Raw genomic sequence first — 22,638 nt, forward strand, 5'->3', positions numbered from 1 at the left:
CACAAAGACATCGGTCAGGTTTTTGTTAGACATCGGTTTTTGGCCGATGTCTGGGGCCAAAATTCTAGTAGTGAAATCTCACTGCTTGCCATCTCAAACATAGGCTACCTTCTTCTGTTCTCAATGGTCAAATCCCCTATGATGCCCTTTCAAATCATGTGTCTGTCCCTTCGTTTTCTAATCTCCCTGCTCGTGTCTTTGGGTGTGTCATGTTTGTCCATGTCCCTAAGAATCAACGGTCCAAACTCGATGCCAGGGCATTAAAGTGTGTATTTGTGGGCAATGGTGTTAATCAAAAGGGCTACAAGTGTTTTCATCCTCCTACACTGAAAGTTTATATATGTTACCATGGATGTCACCTTTTATGAGGATGCATGTTATTTTTTTTCCACCAATCTTTCACTTCAGGGGGAGAAACACACTTTTTTGGAAGAGAAGTCTTGTGGGATTAAAATTCAGCCAATTGAAGATGATGGTCGTGTAATTTTGGGTCCAACGATCGATCACCAGAATGCCAGTGATCGATCGCTAGATAGGTTCGAAGAAGACAGTAGCCAAACGATCGATCGTTCCATTCCTAGCGATCGATCGTTCCATTCCTGGTGATCGATCGCCGGCAGAACCAGAACACAACGTCCAAAATTTAGCAGTCCAAGAAGGCCAAGCTCCTCCACCCCTCTCAGATACAGATAACCCTTGTCAACCAATCCTTGAGAAGCGTCCCAATCTTGAGGTTAGTGGTGTTTCTTCTAACTCTGATAATAGTGATAGTGTGTATGTTTTGCCTCCTACGTCCACCCGTGGTAAACCACCTCGTCAATATGAACCAAGTTTAGATGCTAAGTCTAAGTATTCCATAGTTAACTTTGTATCCACCCATCGGTTATCCAAATCCCATGCTTCATTTGTGAATCAAATATTCTCTGTATGTGTTCCCAGTAAAGTGCAAGATGCTCTCAAGGATCCCAAATGGTCTCAAGCGATGAATGAAGAGATAAAGGCATTGGAGAAGAATAATGTGATGCCCCGGAAATTCGTAATTATTTTCCGAGGAATTTCCGGAATTTATTTTATGTTTATTGGACAGTTTCGTGGCTCGTGGATGGAGCGGACGTGTTTCGAACGAATTTCTATTCAGAAAATGGGACTTTAGGGGTGGCGTAAAGGTTGACTTTTTATTCGTTGGGATTCTCCGGAAACTTCCTTCACAAAAGTTGTAGAGCGCGTCGATACGAGTTCGTGGATATGTGGAACGCGGAAATCGGAGTTAGTATGAGAAAGTTATGGCCATTGGAAGGAATTTCCATTTTGGTATAAATAGAAGTTTCCCGAAGGAGAAACTTACTATTTTCATAAGTTTCCTTTTCCGGAAAAACCATTTCCTTTCTCTCTCTTTTCTCTCGGCTGCTACCTTCAGAATCGAAGATATCCGGCTGACCCGACCCGGACCCGGTCGATCCGACCCGACTTTTCCGGCGAGCTCCGGCCATCTCCGGCGACGAGACTTTCCAGATCAGTTCGCCTCCTCCGTGCGCTCCTCCCTGTGGTGTTCTCTAGCGCCGATTCTCGGTGGTGACGGCGATAGAAGGCGGTGCAGATTGGAGTTTTCGGACCCGACCAGAAATCCCTATTCCGACGTCGGCAAGGCTTCGAGTTTTCTTGGTTGAGCTCAGAGAAGCCTCGCCGATCGATCATTGGTGTTTGTTTGGATCGATTCACGTGAAATTTCGATCAACTCAGTTGGGATTACTGTTCACGACTTGTGAGGTAGTTTTCGATCCCTTAAGCTTGTTTTCTGACTTCGAGCTAGTTATGCGAATCCACAAGCATGCTTAGATGAAGCTTTTTGATGTTGGGAGTTTTGTGAAATAATGAGTTTTGGCCGGTAGCGGTGCTCCACCGTCTGTGGTGGCGTTCTGGCGGTGTTCCGGCCACTTAAGGAACTGTTTGTGGTATTATATATGTTCTACTCGTTGATACGAGCGTTTCGATATATAATATGCAAATTTTGGAGTTCGTATGGAATTGTTATGATTTTTGCAGTTTCATACCGATCGATTTATTCGATCCGTGAGGATTCGAGCGTCCGGTCGACATGTGGTTTGGTCACATCGATCATGGACGTATTCTGGAGACTTTGGGAGGTCTCGGATGTGGTTTTGCCTCGATTGGCACCACTTTGGGGATTTTAGTTCAAAACAGGGGTTTCGGACTTAAATCGTTTGTGAATCGTTACTGATTTGAGGTCATTGGTGATTAGGTGCTTCTAAAGGTGAATTGGACGAGTTGTTGGTGATAGTTTTGGTTCGGTTCTGTATAGAAGACGCAGCGGGAGTTTCGAGGTGAGTAATCTCACAAGGTTCATTTTGGAACGGAACACCTTATCGTTTTGTGAGTTATTGATTTAACTGCAAATTATATGTTTTAGTGGGTTGTGGATTTATGAAAACAATAGGCATGAATGATGCGTTTTATTGTTTTGGGTTGTGGCTTTTGGAAAACAAATGACTTGGAATTGTTGATTCGATTTGTTTTGAAAAGCGTTGAGATTTGTGTATGAAAACAATATGCATGAAATGATGCTTTTTATTGTTTTGTGGCTTTTCGGAAAACAATGATTATGGAAATGTCGATTTCGATTGTTTTGAAAAGCGTGATATTTGTGTAATGTTTTTGAGTCCTGTGTGACTGTTTTAATGATTTGCTCCAAGGGACTGTGCGGCCCGAGGAACGAAGGTCTATGACCTTGGGCAGAATATCAGGTAATCACGTCTTTGGCCGGACGAGTGGTTACGTTCAGTTAGAGCTCTAGTCTGTCTGCCATCTAGGTAATTCATGGGGTAACGGGAATTGGTTATTGATAACTCATGACATTACGTGTTTTTAGGGAATAAAGTGTGAGTTGCTTCCTTATTAACGGTTTTTAAGGGGACAAGGTGTAAGTTGTTTTCCTTATTAACGACTTGGTACGAATTGGTACGTTTTGGTACGATTTGGTACGATTGATAGAAATCAAGGTGTGAGTTGCTTTCTATGTTATTTTGATAGAATTCAAGTGTGAGTTGTTTTCTATGGTACGTTATGGTACGATTGATAGAAATCAAGGTGTGAGTTGCTTTCTATGTTATTTTGATAGAAATCAAGGTGTGAGTTGCTTTCTATGTTATTTTGATAGAATTCAAGTGTGAGTTGTTTTCTATATATGGTACGTTATGGTACGATTGATAGAAATCAAGGTGTGAGTTGCTTTCTATGTTATTTTGATAGAATTCAAGTGTGAGTTGTTTTGAGAATAATATTTAAACTGAGACTGTTTGTTTTAATGTAATCTCCTGAACTAAGTTATATGCAGGGATTATTGCTTTTTGAATCGATTGTTTTAATGTAATCTCCTGAACTAAGTTATATGCAGGGATTATTGCTTTTTGAATCGATTGCTTTAATGTAATCTCCTGAACTAAGTGATATGCAGGGATTACTGCTTTTTGGATTGTTGCTTTAATGTAATCTCCTGAACTAAGTTTTCAATGCAGGGATTATTGATTTTACTTAATTTGTTTTTTTTTAAGTGTGGTTGTGGTCGTGATTTGGTGTGAGTTGTTTCGAGTTACTCATACGGGCTTGCAAAAGCTTACCGGGTTTGTTGTGTGACAACCCGGTGCACCATTCCAACGGTGTAGGGGTTAATCCTGCAGGGTAGGATAATCGGGGCTGAAGCCGAGGTAGCTTGTTGGCAACAGAACAGGTAGGAAGCAAAATTGATTGGCCTTGCCAATGTTATGACTTCCGCTATGTAGTAAACTCTGAGGAGCTTTTGCGTTTTATCTTGTTGTGGACAATTTAATTCGTAAGCTTATGTAATATATGACTCTGTGGGCGGGTCAATATTGACATAGTGGGTTCAGGGCATCAATATGTATGTTGTATAAAGGGGAAAAAGTTTTCCAGGTATTTGGTATTGATGGCTGAACGTTCACGCATGTATAATTATGAGGTTATATATCGATTTTTAATTGTGTTAAAAATCAGGGGCGTGACAAATAATACTTGGGAGTTGATACCACCTCCACGAGAAAAGAGAGTAGTTGGATGTAGATGGGTGTTCACTATCAAACACAATGCAGATGGTTCAGTGAACAGATATAAGGCAAGACTGGTTGCAAAAGGATATACTCAAACATATGGCGTGGATTATGAGGAGACCTTTGCTCCAGTAGCAAAGATTAATAATGTTCGAGTGTTGATGTCTCTAGCAGCTAATCTAGATTGGCCTTTGCAATAGTTTGATGTGAAGAATGCCTTTTTACATGGAGAGCTATCTGAAGAAGTCTACATGGATCTACCACCAGGATATGAGGCAAGCACAAGAGGAAGATTTGTGTGTAAGTTGAATAAGTCCATGTATGGACTCAAACAATCACCACGAGCTTGGTTGGGTAGATTCTCTCAAGCTACGCGTCGTTTTGGGTACAAACAGAGTAACTCTGACCATACATTGTTTCTGAAACGCCGTGAAGGTAAATTAACTGCCTTGATTATTTATGTCAATGATATGATAATTACTGGTGATAATTCAGAGGAGGTTGAAAGATTAAAAGATTTGCTTGCATCAGAGTTTGAGATGAAATATCTTGGTTCTCTTAAATATTTTTTGGGGATTGAGGTCGCCAGGGGGAGTTCAGGAATTTTCTTGTGTCAGAGAAAATATGTGCTTGACTTGTTGACAGAGACATGAATGCTAGGTTGTAGACCTGCTGATGCTCCTATTGAGCAGAATGATAAATTGGCTCAGTACCCTAATCAAACTCTTACAGAGAAGGCTCGCTATCAGAGGTTAGTTGGCAGATTAATCTATCTCTCACATACTCGGCCAGACATTGCATATGCAATTAGTGTTGTGAGTGAATTCATGCATAATCCAAGTGCAACTCATATGGAAGCTGTGATCCGTATTCTGAGGCATTTAAAGTCTGCACTTGGAAAAAGCTTGATGTTTTCAAAGCATAATCATCTGGATGTTAGTGGTTATACAGATGCTGTTAACGTTAGTGATCCGTGGGGATCTCTAGTTAGCTTAAGAGAGAGAGAGAGAGAGATTTGACACAAGATGTATAGTGGTTCGCCTCCGCATGAGCGGGAGACTACGTCCACTTGAATGTTTAATGTAATGGAGTGGTGTGGAATGAATGGGAGGAGAGTTCCTTTTATAAGTCAAGGAAGCCATCTCCTCTACTTGTTCTTCGATGTGGGACAAGCAACCACACAATTCTAGCCTAGAAATGCCTAGTTGTGAGGGCATGTTGACAAGGGCGGACAGGTGGCTTCCCGACGTCGGATTTGCGACTTCCGGATACCGTGGCGTAGCTTGAACATAGGGCTACAAGATGCAAGTCTCGGTTGGGCTTCACCATGGCTTGTGGATGTCCCAAAGAGGGTGTTACTTATGCTTGGTGATGTAGAGAACTAGCTTGCTAGTGTAGGTATGAACAAGTCCCCGAAGTCCCCGAGTAAGAGTAGCTTCTTGGTTGGGGAGTTCAAATCATGAAGTCATCAAGCATAAGTAATATCCGAGAGGCGCACGGCCCCTACAAGTCCCCGAGCTCCGCAAGCAAGAAGGGACTCGCTATCCTGCATCACAAAAGACCAAAAAAATCGTATATGTAGTTACATCGGAGGTGCACAACCATAGACTCGTGGAGCCCGGAGGCTAGACCACATGTAAGAAAACGTGAAACAGTGTGGTGCCCGGAGGCTAGACCATAGATAAGAAAATGTGAACAAGTGTAGTGCCCGGAGGCTAGACCACATGTAAGAAGCATTGTGAACCGAGAGCGCAACTAAAACATGTTGGATAAGTGTAGCGAGTTAGGTGTTCGAGCAAGTTAGGTGTAGGCGCTGTATGAGCGTGCGAGGCGTAACCCAAGCGAGTCGCGGCCATGCTTTGATACCTAAGTGAGTCATAACCGTTTCGCAAGCATTTATCCGAGCATGTTTAATTGAGCTATAAGTGTCACAAGGTTCTAGATGAATGTCACATGAAAGTGAAATTGAAGCATGTATGTGTGTAGCATGAACTTGTAGGAAAGCTGCTAATAACATGTTGTAGGCATGCTTAAGTGTCATAGAGACATGTATAGTCATGGCATTGGCGATAGCTCAAATTTGCATGAGCGGAAAAGATAAGACATTGTTACTTATCTTATGCCAATTTGGAGGCTAGCGGAGTTTGGCCGAGCGTGACGGTCCATTGCTCCGGCGGTATTCGGCGGTTGCATCCCTTATATCGATGGGTGGTCTTGCTGCACATGAACCCAGTGAAGAGACCGAAGATTCTCGGCGGAGGCTTTGCCGCTGACCTAGTGTGGCGGTGCCGCCGACAGCAGCCCAACCTTCAAATCACGAGCCCAGCCCTTTCCGCTGACGAAGATGAGCGGAGTTGGAGTGCAGTGGAGGTGCAACTTGCAGCGGTGCTTGAACTCGTAGTTTAGCGAAGTGTTGGTCGGAGAAGTTGGACGGAGCTGCGAAGTTGGGCGGAACCTCGAAGTTGGGCGGAGCGGAGGAAGAAGGCCGGCGGAATCAGTTCGGCGGAGGACCAGCTCGGCGGAGCATGTGCTGCGCTGGAAACAGCCGGTGCTGCTAGCGGTGGTCTGTGCTGCATTGCCTCCGCAACATGTCAGGCCTGGCGGAGCTGCAGTTTTGCAGCAGAGGAGCTTGCTAGCGGTCCAGCGGAGGGAGTCGCTGCAGCAGTGTTGGGCTGGAGCGATCGGACTTGGGGCAGCAGAAGTCCAGCGGAGCTAGCTCAGCGGGGGCCAAGATGGGCGGAGGTCGGGCGGTATATTTTCCGTTGGGCGGTGGTGTCTCCGTGGAGGATGTTGGGCGGTGTTTCCCAGCGGAGGTGCCCTGTGCCCAGTGGTGATGGCCGGCGGAGGGGAGGTTTGGCCGTGAAGTTTTGAGTTCGACGGAGGATTACCGCTGGGTTGTGCGAGCGGAGGCAAAGCTCTGGAGGGCAGGCCTGGCGGAGATGGTGCCAGTGGAGAGGGTTGCTGCAGTGTCGCTGGGTGCTTGACTGGCGGAGCGGAGGATGCAGCGAAGAAGGAGAGCTGGCGGAGCAATTGTCTGGCGGGAAATTTAGAAACTAGATGGGTGCCCAGAGAAGCTTTCTGGGTGTCCAGAGCAAATTTGCCGCCACTTTTTTTTTTTTTTTTTTTTTTTGAGTCCAGCGTTGACTTGTTTTAGCTAGCGTTGACCGACTCCGAACGTTGTTGACCAAGCTAGCTCGGCGGTGACCAAAGTTGACCATCCCCTTGGTGGGCGTTGACCAACCCCGCCGGGCGTTGACCAAGCCCAATTTGATGTTGAACGAGCGTTGATCGGCCAAAGCTCGTGGTAGGTGACGAAGCCTTTGCGTGTCGGCTTCCCACAGACGGCGCCAATGGTGACGTTAGAATCCGAGGGGACTCTAGTTAGCTTAAGAGAGAGAGAGAGAGAGATTTGACACAAGATGTATAGTGGTTCGCCTCCGCATGAGCGGGAGACTACGTCCACTTGAATGTTTAATGTAATGGAGTGGTGTGGAATGAATGGGAGGAGAGTTCCTTTTATAAGTCAAGGAAGCCATCTCCTCTACTTGTTCTTCGATGTGGGACAAGCAACCACACAATTCTAGCCTAGAAATGCCTAGTTGTGAGGGCATGTTGACAAGGGCGGACAGGTGGCTTCCCGACGTCGGATTTACGACTTCCGGATACCGTGGCGTAGCTTGAACATAGGGCTACAAGATGCAAGTCTCGGTTGGGCTTCACCATGGCTTGTGGATGTCCCAAAGAGGGTGTTACTTATGCTTGGTGATGTAGAGAACTAGCTTGCTAGTGTAGGTATGAACAGATGCAGACTAGGCAGGTTGTGTTACGGATAGAAAATCCACTTCTGGTTACTTCACTTTTATAGGTAGTAATCTTGTTACTTGGAGAAGTAAGAAAGAAAAGGTTGTGGTCAGGTCAAGTGCTGAAGCAGAGTATAGAGGTATGGCTCATGGAGTTTGTGAGTTACTTTGGTTAAGAAATTTACTTTGTGATTTGGGATTTAAACCAAAACGAGCCATGGATTTGTATTGTGATAATAAGGCAGCGGTGGATATTGCTCACAACCCAGTACAACATGACAGAACTAAGCATGTTGAGGTCGACAGACATTTCATTAAAGAGAAACTTGATGCTAAGCTTATCTCTTTTCCGTTTGTCCACTCAGAAGAACAGTTGTCTGATGTAAGGCATTTCATGACTCACTTGACAAGTTGGGCATTCGTGATCTATATGCGCCAACTTGAGAGAGAGTGTTGGCGTGAGTCATACTTACCTTATTTATGTAGATATTCTGTTATCTGTAATATCTGTAGTATTATTTGATTTACTACTTACCTTAGGAATAGTACATGTCTTATTAGACACAATTGTAATTTGTATATAATTCCTTCTTGTAAGGTGAATGAGATATAGAATTATTCAGCCAAAATTGTCTCTTGTTTTTTGTTATATTTTGACTTAATTAACAGCAGTCCTACCTAATAATAAAAACAACAATCACCTTCCCCATCAGGAGAAAATTTAACTGGCCATCTCATGATCTCAAGGAGATCACACTTTCATCATAACTAGTAAGCAAGCTCCATAGACCAATCTTCACCGGCAAACTAATCTTACATTTCTAAAAGGTTGTAGGCTATATTGTAAAGATGAACATAGACATTAGCCGAGTCCCGTAATGTAGGCTTGAGCAGGAGCTCAGTACCTGTGTGGATTGTACCCAACGGAATAGGGCATCCTAATTTCTCCCAGCTCGAAGTAATAATATGATAGTCTTCTTAACCCAGACATGATTTTGGTAATCCTCCAGAATCCACAACAACATCATGTCTTAATTGGTTGAGTTTCACAGAGTGAAAGTGTTGAAGTGTGGTTGTGGTCTCGTCCGACGTGGTGAAGAGGAGGTAAGTGGAAGGGCTACACCGGAAGATCCGGTGGATGGTAAGAAAAGAAGGGAGAGAGGACCATGATTTGCAGACGCATCTGCAACGGATCACGAACTTGGTCGGTAGCCTTGGGAGTATCTGGAAGAATATGATTATATCATTGACTTAGCTTCCATGTATCTTTTACTTTCGCAACTGGTACGTAACCCTATCAGAGTTTTGAGTAGGAATCGATTTACGGGATCGAGTAAGAAACCATCAAAGTGTCTTCGACTAGTAATTTTTTCTTTTTCAATAATAAATAAAGACTCAGATGATATTAGCATGCTTGTGATAATCAATTTAGATCATCAAACTGGGTATCACAATTCTGAATTAAACGAGATCATCACATTCGGAATTCCACCCGGATTAAAATTAGCATAATAAATTTCTAAACTACTACGAATTATAAAACCTCGAAATTGAATTAATTTAGATATGGCGTTCATTTAAAAAAGATGTTAATGATTGAGGGAAACCTAATCTTGTGCTCAGACATAAAATCTTGAGAAGAAGAAAAGAAAGCAAACAAACAAAGAAGATAATTACAAAAAAAAAAAAAAAAAAAAAAACTGTCTGCCAGCAGACAAAAACACGAGTTAAACTCATTATGCATGAAACATGCCTTTCATACCAATAGAAATTGGAAGACTTTTCCAAATATAATTGATGTTTGGCTCCAAAACCAGTTGGCTTGCAAACTGTCTCTTTTGAGCGTGTGCGCAGGCGTGCCAGCACCGTGGGGTGCAGTCGTCGGGGTAGTCCCTTGACCTGACTTCTTCTTCAAGCGTTTGTGGACGAGGAGAGCACCAACCTCGTCACAGGGTTCTTCTCTAGCCTTCCGGAAAATGACTTTCTACCTTACGGATAAGGACTTTGGGTGTGATCTCTTGCGTTCACCGAATCGATACTTAGTATTGCAGACTAAGCAGAGCAATCATTGGGAAGTTTGGAGAAAGCACGGGTTGCGCTAAAGCGTGACTTTAGCTTCGCTGGGTTGCGAGGGCGTTACCCTTGCTTCGCTGGTAGTAACGGTGGCGGTTGCGCTCGCAGTCGGCTCCTGGGGAGACTAGGACTGGAAGTACGGTCGCCGGGTTGATCTGGTGATGCTGACAGTCGTCTCTTGGAGAGACTGGGACTGGCTGGCGGTCACCGGGTTTCAACGAGGTTGAAGGTTTTCTCCGGGGAGGCTTTGTAATCGCTAGGATTGATTGATTTGAGAGAGAGCTCCTTAATTCGTCCTTGAAACCTGGTATATATACCTAGGGTTTCGACTGCTCCTTGTTGTAGAAGGATTATTGATTGAAGTTTCCTAATCAATCTCTGCTACCTGACTCCAATAAGGTTTCGTTTTCCTCATGGATTCCGGAATGGGCGAAGCTGTAACCCAAACCCCAGTAGGCATATTTTTGGGCCGCAGGTATCGGCCCGCTGTGCTAGATCCACTAAAAAAATATTGCCAAAATTACTTTTGGGCTCAAACATTGCCCCCCAGGCCTCGAAATCAGGCCCATGAAAATGTAACTGATTTAAGGGGACTAAAACGACGTGTTCAATGCTTGAAACGATGTCATTAATGAGGGTTGCGTCCTTTCGCTCGCGAAAACGCCTTTCTGTCGTATCGTTTCCCTCACAAAATCTCTTATTTAAATCCGCAGCCACTTCAGACCTGTCACATCAGAAACTCTTTTAGTCTCCTAAACCCAGAAACCCTCTTTTGGACACATCTTCCTCTTTGAAACCCAGAAATGGCTCCCCCGAAAAAGATAGTTATCGATCAAGAAGAAGAACTGAATGAACAGGCCGCCCATTCTTGGGGAACCAACATCGGTGCCAGCCTGGTCCTCCAGACCATTATCCAGAGACCCCTGCTCCTCAGACTCTCGAATAACCATGCCAGACTGGGTCCAACGCCGCGAGATTCTTTCCCGGCCGACGCCATCGCCTTCTATGGCTTACCTGTTCGCCGCCCCATCCTAGTCCTCCGAAGGACTCCTGGGGATTTTACCAGTTGGAGTGCCCCTAATCATCGATCAAAAATAGGGCATTGGCCATCTTTTATCAGTGCGGCGGAGCTTTCCTGGTATCGTGAAGCGCGAGCTCGAGATCTGGCTCGCTGGAACGCAGCAGGTATCACCCATACTATCGATCTTTGTTTTTGTCTTCCACGCGGTGGCAATCGTTCGCCACTCGCTGCCTTTCTCTGTTTTTGGAACACCGCCACCAACACCTTCGATTTTCGATTTGGCCAAATGAGTATCACTTTATTGGACATTCTCACCATCACTGGCCTACCCATCGACGGCGAGCCTTATCTGCATGGCCAATTCGACTCTGATACTTTTACCTCCAACATGGCCCAACATGGTCGCAGCGCTCATAGCGGCTCCTATCCGCGGTGGTTGGCTTATTACCGCCAGGAGCACAATGCGACTGGCGGGATTGCTTTCTTGGAGTACTGGCTCTGTAAGTTTATCTTCTGTACTTCCTCCTGTAAGCCCACTGGTGCCTGGACCTTTCTGGCAACGGCCCTCTACAACGGTCGCCGCGTGGGGTTAGGACAACCAGTGCTGGGTGCCCTCTATCGCACTTTGTACCAAGCCACCATGCATCCCTTCGAGACTAGCATTTCTGGCCCTTTTTGGATTCTTGACTTCTGGATTCAAATTTACTTCCCATATTTTCATCGCGACGACATCCCATTGCTTCCACCTACTGATCATCTCCTGGGACGATGGCTCAGTCGCAATGAAAGGTACACATCCCCTCCTTATTCTGAGTGCTTCACATACTTGTACCTTCTGCACGAGATGCCATACTGCGACTTAGTGCTGAGTAGAAGATTCCCGGCTCCGCTTGAACACGGATTTCTCCCTGGCGCCTCTCGCTACAGTGATCGCGCGCGCTTGGCTTTTCGCCGCGCAATCTCCTGTTCGGACATCAGGATTGCCGCTGACGAACTCAGTTACGAGCTCTACGCTCCCAACCACTTCGCTCGCCAACTCGGCTTTGTTCAACTAGTGTCATTCCCTCTGTATAATGCTTGGAACTACAACACCTCTTGGCGTAGACTTGGGCCTCTTTCTGGGCCTCCGCCAGCACAAAGCACACTCGCACTGGTTGATCTACCTGACTGGGCTAAAGAGATTGACTCTGTGGATGGGGCTGAGGAAGGATACGAAGCATGGTGGGCAGAAGTTTCTGTTAACTACTGGAGGCAACAGCATGATGAGCTATTCGCTGCCATTTTCGGGGAACTGCGATACCCCTATACTGCCGACGTCGATCTACTTGCTCGCGTCCCTGAAGACGCTGCACAAGCTCCTCCTTCTGCTGCTGAGCCGGCTCCGCGACCCGCGCGAGCCCCACGTCAGGCCCAGGCTGGTATCGTAATCCGCGAACCCCCTCAAGAGGTAAATATCCTGACTCATGTTTTGTCCTTTGTTCATTTGCTCTTCCCTTTTAATTCAAATTTTGCTATTCCAGGGAAATGCGCCATTTTCTGGCAGTCGCGCAGCCAACACTTCCCAAGCCACTGGCCAGTTTGGGAAACAAAAGGCAGTAATGACAGAGCCTGAAGACAAAGAATCCTCCTCTGATGATGATGACTCGCAGACGGTAAGAACTTTCTGTTTGAGTAAATCATACTTCCTCCACGAATCAAACCTAATCTTCTGACCCCAACAGATCGCCGCCCTCTCGGCTCGGAAACGTAGTCGCTCTGATCCTCGAACTGACCTATGGGCAGAAGATGAACCAATCGCTGACCGACTGGTAAGACACAAGCACACTCAGTACTTGTTAGCAATTTCTTTTCATTCTATGCGACCATGTAACAATCCTCATTCGCAGGTTTGCCACAGGTCCTCGAGACACACTGAAGAAGGATCTTCAGCTGCTGGTGAAGGCACATCTGCTTCCCAAGTCCAAGCGCCAACTATTGTGAACAACTCTCCACCTCCTGCGGGCGCTGCCAGTAATGCACAGTTGGCCTTGATCCCAGTGCAGATCATAGATGATAGCTCGCCTGAGGCCCAAGATAGAGTACCGTTACCGGATGCGCCTCGCGAGGAACCAAGCGATATACCTGTCCTGGAACAGATAGCGCCTGACTCAATTCCTATTCCCAGCGAAGCTAACCCAGAGGCAATGCCAGCGGTCGTTGTGCGTGAGCCCCCAGCCGAGGAGGTATTTCCCTTAACCAACTAATTCATTATTACTTCCTGGCTTAAATATTCTGACAATACCTTCTTTCAGAATCCAAATGCCTTCAACACTGAGGATGCTGTAGCTGAAGCTGTAGAGGCAGAGGCTGCTGAGCCCGCTCTTAATATGGTTGGTCAGGAACTTCCTCCCCCTGCCCCCCAAGTCGCTGAAGCCGGAGAATTGGAAGACCTTCCTGAACCAGTGCCAGAGGCAGCACCTGTCGCTGAGCCTCCTGAGGCCCCTGTCGCTGAGCAACCAACTCCCTCCACTCTGGAAAGGTTAGCTCGCGTACTCGAAGTAACCCCTCCTGGGGTCGTAGATGAAGCTAGAGAAGGCCTTCGTCGCTTCCTGGGCCCTGATATCTTGATTCCTGGTGCGCCCGTGAGAGTCTTAGAATATTTGAGGGTACTTCTCCGCGAGGGAGCCATCACTGAAGATCAATTCCAAGAGGTCGATCAACTGCTGCAAAATCTTCCCCAAGGGCTCAATGAGCGGGCAGTCGCGAACGCGCAGGCTAGGCAGACTGAGACGCACTATCAGAACCTCACTCAGCACACAGAGACCGCGCACGATTTCTTGGGTGACCAAGCTAACCTCATCAGGGAACTGACGCTCGAAAGGAACCACTTGAGGTCCCAGATTCAGGCTTTTCAAGCCCGGTTAACTGACGTTACTACCAGGCTTACTCATGCGGAGCCTCAGTTAGAACAACCCCTCGCTGCCTTCGAGACGCTATCCCAGGAACTGCCTCAGGCTCGTGTGGCAGCCCAACAAGCCGCACAAGCTGCTGCGGATGCTAGTTTTCGCTTAGATGAACTTTTCCTTCGCCTGACCCATGCAGGCCGCAGACTTTTGGGCCTCTAGAATTAAGCCCATGTTTCGTATGAACAATAATATTATTATTAACTTAATATTTAGCCCACATTGCTTGGCCCAAATACATATCAACTTAACTTCTCAAACTGTTCAGCGCTTTAATTTGTTTTAATGCTTTTAAAACTGTTTGAAAAGATTGAAAAGATAATCTCGAAATGGAGCGGTTACCTCCTTGGAGACTGCCCCGCTTCCCACGCGCTTTCAATTATCTTCATTTCCGAGATCTTAGCATTTAACACCAATTGATACGCTCATTGATGGCAGTGAGAATATCACAACCGCCCATCGTACGGTCGAGGCCACTGAGACTGGCACTATAAATACCTGCACTCTGGAGAGATGATATACACAAATGAATATGGGTTTCCCAGAAATAGTATCACAATCTCTGCTTCTCTTCCTCCAGTTTCTACAATCTTCTCCTCACGATATCAGCCTTAGCCTCAAATTCCTAGGCCTTATGGCTTAACCTCAATACCTGGGTAGGTCTTATGGCCTAACCTCAGGTCCAACCACATGTCTTTGGTCTCTGGAAGTCGCGGTGAAATCCACCGGCTTCATTTAGACTGAAGAACATGTGGTGCTCCCGACGCGGCGGAACCCGATTCTGAGGGGTCCCCTTTCTTAGATTGCCCGCGTGGAGCAGGAGGAAGAAGGGCGGAAGACCAATATGGGTCGCCTGTTCTTGCTCCGTAGCCTACCTCCAGGGTCTGACTACGTGACTTATGTTTTTCCTCTGGAAGTAGATGTGGTTGTGAGTCGCACTCTCCGTGAAGACCATCTCTATCCCGGAGGATAATCCAACCAGAAGGGTTGCGATGGGTTATTTCTTTCCTTTTTCGTCCGGTACAGACGGTAGCGGCTGCGACTCAGATCAGAGGAGGCATGTGGGTGAAGAGAGGAAGAGTATGAATGCCCGAGCACAGCCCCCTCGCTGCCACAAGATCCAGAAACTCTTAGTAGATCTGTAACTTTATGGTTTTTATTCTAAGCCACTTCTGGCCTTGTAAACCGCAAATGTAATTATTTTGATTTGCACTTTGTACTGCTCTTGGCCGCAAAGCCACTTTATGAATGAAAGTTTTTAACACTTTTGCAAATCGATGTATAAAATAAGGCCTCAGGTATAGGCCATTACATGCATTCTTAACACCATAATGTCAAAGAAAAGAAAAATTGACAACAATAACAAGAAATTTGAAATTGTACGTTGACCAAAAAATAAAGCCTCAAATAAGGCCCGAACAAAAATAAAGCCTCAAATAAGGCCTGAATGTACAGAGTGTTGCCCCCCTAGTATTCGTAGGTGAAGCAAGTACAGGATACTAAGGCCACAGAAAAGGCCTGAATATGGATGAAGCGAACCTGGGGAGACTAAGGTTGCCCCCCTGTCTGAGAAGAAGGTTGATCCGGTGGATCTTCAAACTCCCAAACACTAGGGTAGTATTTCTTCAGGAAACGCCCGTTAATGGGATTGCGGTGGAGGTCGCCATCCAAATCTTTGAGGTGAACGGCCCCGCGCTCCAGAATGCGATGAACAACGAAGGGTCTTTCCCATCGCGGAGACCATTTACCGCGACCGGTCAACTTCTCGCCAAAAGGCAAAACAGCCTTCCAAACCAAGTCACCCTCTTTGTAACTACGGCCACGCGTCCTCTTGTCATAGGCGCGAGCAATCCGTTGCTTTTCCAAGACCAAGTTGTCCAAAGCTGCCAAACGTTGCTCGCTGAGATCCTCGTGTTCTTGCCACATCGCCTGAACATAATCTTCCCCGATCAAGTGATGCTGATCTTGGACGCGCAAAGACTGGACGTTGATTTCCAAAGGTAAGATTGCATCATGACCGAACATTAGTGCATAGGGGGTCGTAGCAGTGGGATTCCTCTTGGAGGTACGATAAGCCCATAAGGTCTCATACAACGTATCGTGCCACTGTCTAGGGTTTTCAACAAGCATCTTCTTGAGCAAGGTGATAATAATCTTGTTACTGGCCTCTGCTTGACCATTGGATTGGGCATAATATGGTGTGCTGTGGACGAACTGGATGCCCAAGTCCTTGACAAGTTTCTCTACCTCACCGCCCATAAATGCTGCCCCCCTGTCTGAGACCAACACTTCTGGAATGCCAAACCTGCAAATAATATTCTGAAAGATAAACTGGCGAATGGTAGCGCCGGAAGCTTCCTTCAAAGGTTCAGCCTCAACCCATTTCGTGAAGAAATCAGTGGCTACAATGATGAACTTATGCTGGAGCGAGGAGTGAGGGTGAATCATTCCAATCAAATCCAAAGCCCAGCCTCGGGCAGGCCAAGGTTTAATAATGGGTTGCATGGGAATATTGGGAATGTGCTGCACTGGACCATGCGCCTGACAGTCTTGGCAGCCTTTCGCGAACGCGATACAGTCCTTCAAAATGCTGGGCCAATAATACCCATGTCTTCTGATAAGCCAACGCATCTTGGGGCCTGCTTGATGGGCTCCACAGACTCCCGTGTGCGCTTCGCGCATCAACCTCTTGGCTTCGTGGCCATAGACACAGCGAAAGTCTACGCCATCTTCCCCACGTCGTCGCAGCTCGTCACCTCTGAGGAAATAATTCAAGGCAAGAAAACGAGTCTTCCTGTCTGCTGTAGGATCTGGTTGCTTGAGGTAGTCAATCAGCGGAATGCGCCAATCGACGTCAATAGGCTCGAGAACCGCGACGACTGGATCATCCGGTGGGTCAGGCCGCGCGAGCCACGAAGGTAGTGTGCGGCGCTCGACTTTCAGAATGCGCTCGCGAACGCCATACTTCAATGTAATGCCTGTAGCCAATTGAGCGAGCTCATTGGCCGCAAAGTTGCGCTCACGAGGTATGTGCTCCAAATCCGCATCATCGAATTGATCCAGAAGTTCAATGGCGCGATGCAAATAGGGTATAAGCCAAAAGCTTTCACACTTGTACTTTCCTTGGAGCTGGTTGATTATAAGCAAAGAGTCGCCGTGTACCTGAACGTCCCTTACTCCCAACTCTAGCAGAACCTCGAGGCCAATGATAAGGGCCTCATACTCTGCTTGATTGTTTGTACATTTAAACTCCAACTGGAAAGAATAAGAAAAACGATCGCCCGCTGGATTCTCCAGAACAATCCCTGCTCCTGCTAACGTTTCCGTTCTTGAACCATCAAAGTTTAGTATCCAGGGCTGCAAGGAGACTGTGGCTTGATACCGAATAGCGTATTCTGGGATGCGCGCTAAATCTGGCCGAGTTATGGTCACAGCTGCTATCTCCAACTCCTTCATGATGGGGATGTCCAAGGTAGGGTGGTGTGCTAGGAAGTCTGCGATAGCCTGTCCCTTTACTGCCTTTTGTGGCACGTATTGTAGCGAGAATTCAGATAAAGCCAATACCTATTTGCCAATGCGGCCTCTCAGAATAGGCCGCGACAGCATGTACTTGACCAAGTCAGTCTGAGCGATGATGCAAGTGGTAAAGGATAACATGTAGTGGCGCAGCTTGCATGCTGAGAAGTACAATGTGAGACACAGCTTTTCCATCGGAGTGTATCTGGTCTCGCAGTCTGTGAGTGTCCTACTAAGATAGAATATGGCATGTTCGACACCGTCCTCATCGTCTTGGGCAAGCAGGCTGCCAATGGAGGCCTCAGCTGCTGAAATATATAGTTTTAATGGGAATCCAGCCCTAGGAGGAACGAGCACTGGTGGGCTCGCCAGGTAGGCCTTGATTTTATCAAAAGCCTCTTGGTGTTTATGCTCCCAGACGAACTCGCTCTGGCCCTGTAGCTTCAGCAGAGGAGAGAAAGGCTGGATCTTACCTGCAAAGTTAGAGATAAAGTGTCTCAAAAAGTTGATTTTACCGAGCAAACGCTGCAGCTCTTTCTTCGTGCGTGGCGGAGATGCGTTGATGACTGCGCTCGCTTTGTCTTCAGGGACCTCAATTCCCCTCTGATGGACAATGAACCCCAGAAAGTCTCCTGCTTGAACCCCAAAAACGCACTTAGCGGGATTCATTTTAAGCTTGTGCTGTCGCATGCGCTCGAATACTTTCCTGAGATCTGTGATGTGATCCCCTCTTTTCTGAGATTTGACAACCACGTCATCAATGTAAACCTCCTAAATCTTTCCAAGGATGTCATGGAAGATTAGGTTCATGGCTCTTTGATAAGTCACTCCAGCTTTCTTCAGTCCAAAAGGCATAACCACATATTCAAAAACGCCCGCGAACCCAGGGCAACGGAACGCGGTTTTGTGTCTGTCCTCTTCTGCGACCGGAATCTGGTGATATCCTGCAGTGTCGTCCATGAAGGACAATAATTCATGTTGCGCAACGGTGTCTACCAACATATCCGCGACCGGCATGGGGTAGACATCCTTAGGTGTAGCAGTATTAAGATCTCTATAGTCTACGCAGACCGTCATCTTGCCATTCTTCTTGCGGACAGGCAATATGTTAGATAGCCACTGATTGTATTTGGCCACCTTGATAATGCCTGATTTATGCATTTTTTCAACCTCCTCTTTGACGAGGATTTGAGTTTCTGAATTCATTCTTCGCGGTTCTTGTTTCACAGGCCTCTTGTCAGGGAGTGTTGGTAGCTGGTGGCAAACCAAGTCCGGTGACAGGCCGGGCATATCCCCGTACTTTTCCCTAAAGCAGTCTTTGAATTCTAGCAATAAGTCGATGAGCCTCTGTTTCTCGCTAGGCTCTAGGTAAGCGCTGATAGCCACTTCCATAGGCTCATCTGCTGTCCCGAGATTGACTATCTCGGTAGGGTCTCTGACTTTGGGAGGCGTGTCGTCCAACGCTGCCGGAGCGAGCTGAATTTCCACCTCATCCTCTTGTTCCTGATCAGAGAGTTCTTCTTCAACGATTTCCAAAATCGCGATTCGCTCATAGGCCTCTTTTTCCACTAGATATGATGATAATCTTTCGTACAGCGAGTGGAGGGCCTCTATCCCTTCCTCTGGAAGGTCGTAATCCATTAATCGTTTAAGGGTTTAGGCACAGCGTGGCCAGGCCTTTCCAAGCCTTCTTTTGCGAGCGTAAGCCCCCACTGTGCCAGTTCAGAGGCCGTCACCCCTGTGGGGCGGCCTTTGTTATCGAGGCCACTGACTTGCAATGGAGCGATAGGCTCCAAATAGTACCTAGCATCGACATAGTTTGCGGATACTGGGAATGGACGAGGATCCGCTTTGATCACCTCAGCTTTATCTGTCTCCCTGTTCCACATAATAAGTTCCTGATGGAGGGTTGACGGAACACAGTAGCTCCGGTGAATCCAGTCCCTTCCCAGGATAGCGCTGTAGGCCGCATAGCAATCTGTCACAAAGAAAGCATAAACTCCCTCTGCTGGACCTACCTTGATACGCAAGAAAAGTAATCCCAAGGTCTTTGTTACAGTCCCCGCGAAGTTCTTGAGAGTGAGAGACGTTGACTGGATCTTCTCCTTCTTGATTCCAAGCAAGTGCATGGTCCTAGTAGTAATGACATTAACAGCAGCTCCAGTATCAACCATGATCTTGCTAATTTTGGTACCGCCAACTTCTGCCGTGATGTATAAAGGTCTCATGTGCTAGACCATAGCAGGCGTTGGCCTAGTGAAGCTCATGAAGAATTCTTTACTGTTGGCGTCCTCTGTTTCCAGAAAAACAGTCTCTTCTACCGGTGTTGTGACCGCTGACGTGATCTGCAGGGGCTGTGTGCTACATTCCTCAGCTTCTACGCATTCCTGAGCAGCGACCGGTATTGCATACCGCGCAGGGAGCACATAAACCATATTGCAGGACGTATCTAATTCACCTATGTCGTCCTCCAGGTTGAGCTTGGGTTCGTTGACAGGGATAGCCGTGTTGAACTGTTTAGCCAGCCTGTCTACTAAGGATTCCTCAGTGAGGCCTTTTACCTCACACTGCTCATGCTCCTGAACCACGGGAGCTTTTTCTGGGGAAACTGACTTTGGTTCCCTAGCAACGTCCGCCTCTAGGGGGGCAACTACTACATTTTGGACTTTCTTAGGTCTCCACTGTAAAGTGTCGGTAGTCCTATCCTTGCCCCCCAGTCTCTCGAAAACTGAGGATTTGGCTTCTGGTTCCTCGCGAAACAACCGGCGCCTGACGTGCGGTCGCCTGGACGGCGAGCTCTCCTTTCTGGCTGGCGGAAGTGTTCTCTCCTTGGTAATTCTGCAAAAAACATTGGGCTCAGATGCCTCTTTTGCTGAGCTCGCTTGCTTTCACAAACTGCGAGGGGCCACTAATGGCTTGGCAGCAAGTGCTTCCATCTCCTTCTGATACTGCTCAGGCGATTTGACTAATTGTGAAGGTTTGATCAGGCCCTGGTCTAAAGCCTCGAGCGCGCGCTTGGCTTCCCCAAACCTGCGCTGCAGTTTTCTCTTCTTGGAATGACTTATCTCCACTGCCTTCCCCTTCTCCCTGGTGTACCACTTCCCTTCCTTGATGGTAGCGGTTGAAGCAGGTGGTATGTAGGGTTTGGTCAGAATGTCTTTGTGATTGTTTGCAGCCTTATCCTCTGTCTGCTGATCAACCGTAGCTGCCCTCAGCTTCTTGAACAGGTTGGAGTCCTTTGGTGATGTAGGTGACCCCATTTCCTCCCTTTCTCTCGGGCTGGAAGGTTGATAGTTTCGCGATGGCGAGGCCCATTTCATGGGCGGGAGAGAGCCAAAACGAAATGTCTGCTCGACCTCTTCGTGCGACACTTGGATGCCACACTCTTCTTTGCATCGCGAGCATAACACTACGGGTGAGGCTTGACCATATGGTTTAGCCTTCTTCTGGGCAGGGGCCTCGTTAGGCTCTCCTTCTCGCCCCTGTGTGTTCAAATCCAGGGTTGGTTTCCTCTGGTTCTGCTTGGTCCAGTTCACATCGACCATGTTGATCCCAGTATCAGGAAAAGGGTTTAGGTTAACAAGCGCCGCTGCAGTTACTGGAGCTTCCACTTGAAGACTACCGTTATTGAGCCATACCTGAATCTGGTCCTTGAGCTTCACACAGTCAGCTGTATTATGGTTCCACAAGTTATGGAATTTACAATACTTCTTTCCTTTCAGCTGATCTGGTCGAGGGAAAGGTCCAAAGTCGGTCTTCACCATCTTCGCGGCGATCATCTCATCTAGAATCTCGTGTGCCTTGTTGTCATCATATGTATACGCCGCGAACTCAGGTTTAGTGAAGGCCATCGATTTGAGCTTGACAGGTTCCTTGGAGATTTTCAGTTGTTTCAAGGCTGGGTTCTTTCTCCCTGTCAGTTCATAAGCGGCGATGTCGCTCTCATCTTCCTCATCGTCCTCCTGAACCAAATCCTCACTGTGATAGTGATAGTAAGGATCATACGTCGCCGGCTGGTAGCTCAGGGCCGCTATGGTGCGATTTTTCCCTGGTACATATGTCCCTCTGGACGCATTCTTCCTGGCATCAGTTTCTCTAAGGAGATGTTCGAAACTTCCCACCTCTGTGATGAGCTCTCCCATTGACTGAATCATGCTTCCATGCTGCTTCTTTCGCTGGGGCGGCTCTAAGCCTTTGATCGCCAACTTGATCAACTCTTTCTCCGGCAGGATCACATTCAGTTTGGCCTTCTAAATCTGGAAGCGCTGAAGGTAGGCCACAGCGGATTCCGTGGGCTGTTGGGCCATCTAGGTGAGAGAAGCCAAGTCTACCTCAGGTTCTGTGGCCCCAAAAGTCTCTCGGAAGAGCTTTTCCATTGCAGGCCAATCTGCCACAGTTCCTGGTCGCAGTTTGGAGAACCACCTAAAGGCAGCCCCTGATAGAGAAGTGCCAAAGATCCTGCACTTGAGGATGTCATCATTCTGGTACTGGCCGCATTGTACCCTGAACCTGGCCAGATGAGTTGCCGCATTCTCGGTATCCTCCCCTGAAAAAGTAGCAAATATGATGTTTTTATAACCCCTGGGGAAGGGCGCGAGCATTATGTGCGGTGGGAAAGGTCCCTCATAGACCCCATCCATCTGGGCCCTAGGATTGGCCAGCCGGATCATCTCCTCCACCTCATCACGTCTCACGTACTCAGGACCAGGAGGAGGAGGTATCGCTACATTCTGGCGAGCAGCAGCAGCCTGCAATGGTATGGCTTGGATGGTATTTGTTGTTGCTCTTTCTCCTACCTGTACAACGCGAGTTGTAACCGGCTGCTGTAGAGTCACGGCCGGCATGGGCATCCCCTTTGCCAGAGCTGTTATCCTAACCGGGTTGCCAGCCTGGTCAATCCCGTAGTAGCTTCCTGGCAACTCTTGATATACGTTCTCTGCCCCGTCGCTGTCGTATTGAACGAACGTAGAATCGGACGAGGTTCCAGCGCCCTTTGAGGCCTGGTGCTTGTGCCTGGTAGTCTGCCCACCTGAGGCAGTACCCTTCTCTTTGCTACCGCCGATGACAAGCGCTTGTTCTTTGTTTTTTGACGGCGTGGCAGCAATAGTTGCGGAAGGTATAGCTGTATTGCTGCTAACCCTCTCCCGCTGATTCGGTGGGACGTATTTGCCTGAACCGGATGGTTGGCCAAGAGAACCAAGGAT

This window comes from Rosa rugosa, chromosome 6 (genome assembly GCF_958449725.1).
Source record: "Rosa rugosa chromosome 6, drRosRugo1.1, whole genome shotgun sequence".
Classification (NCBI taxonomy): Eukaryota; Viridiplantae; Streptophyta; class Magnoliopsida; order Rosales; family Rosaceae; genus Rosa; species Rosa rugosa.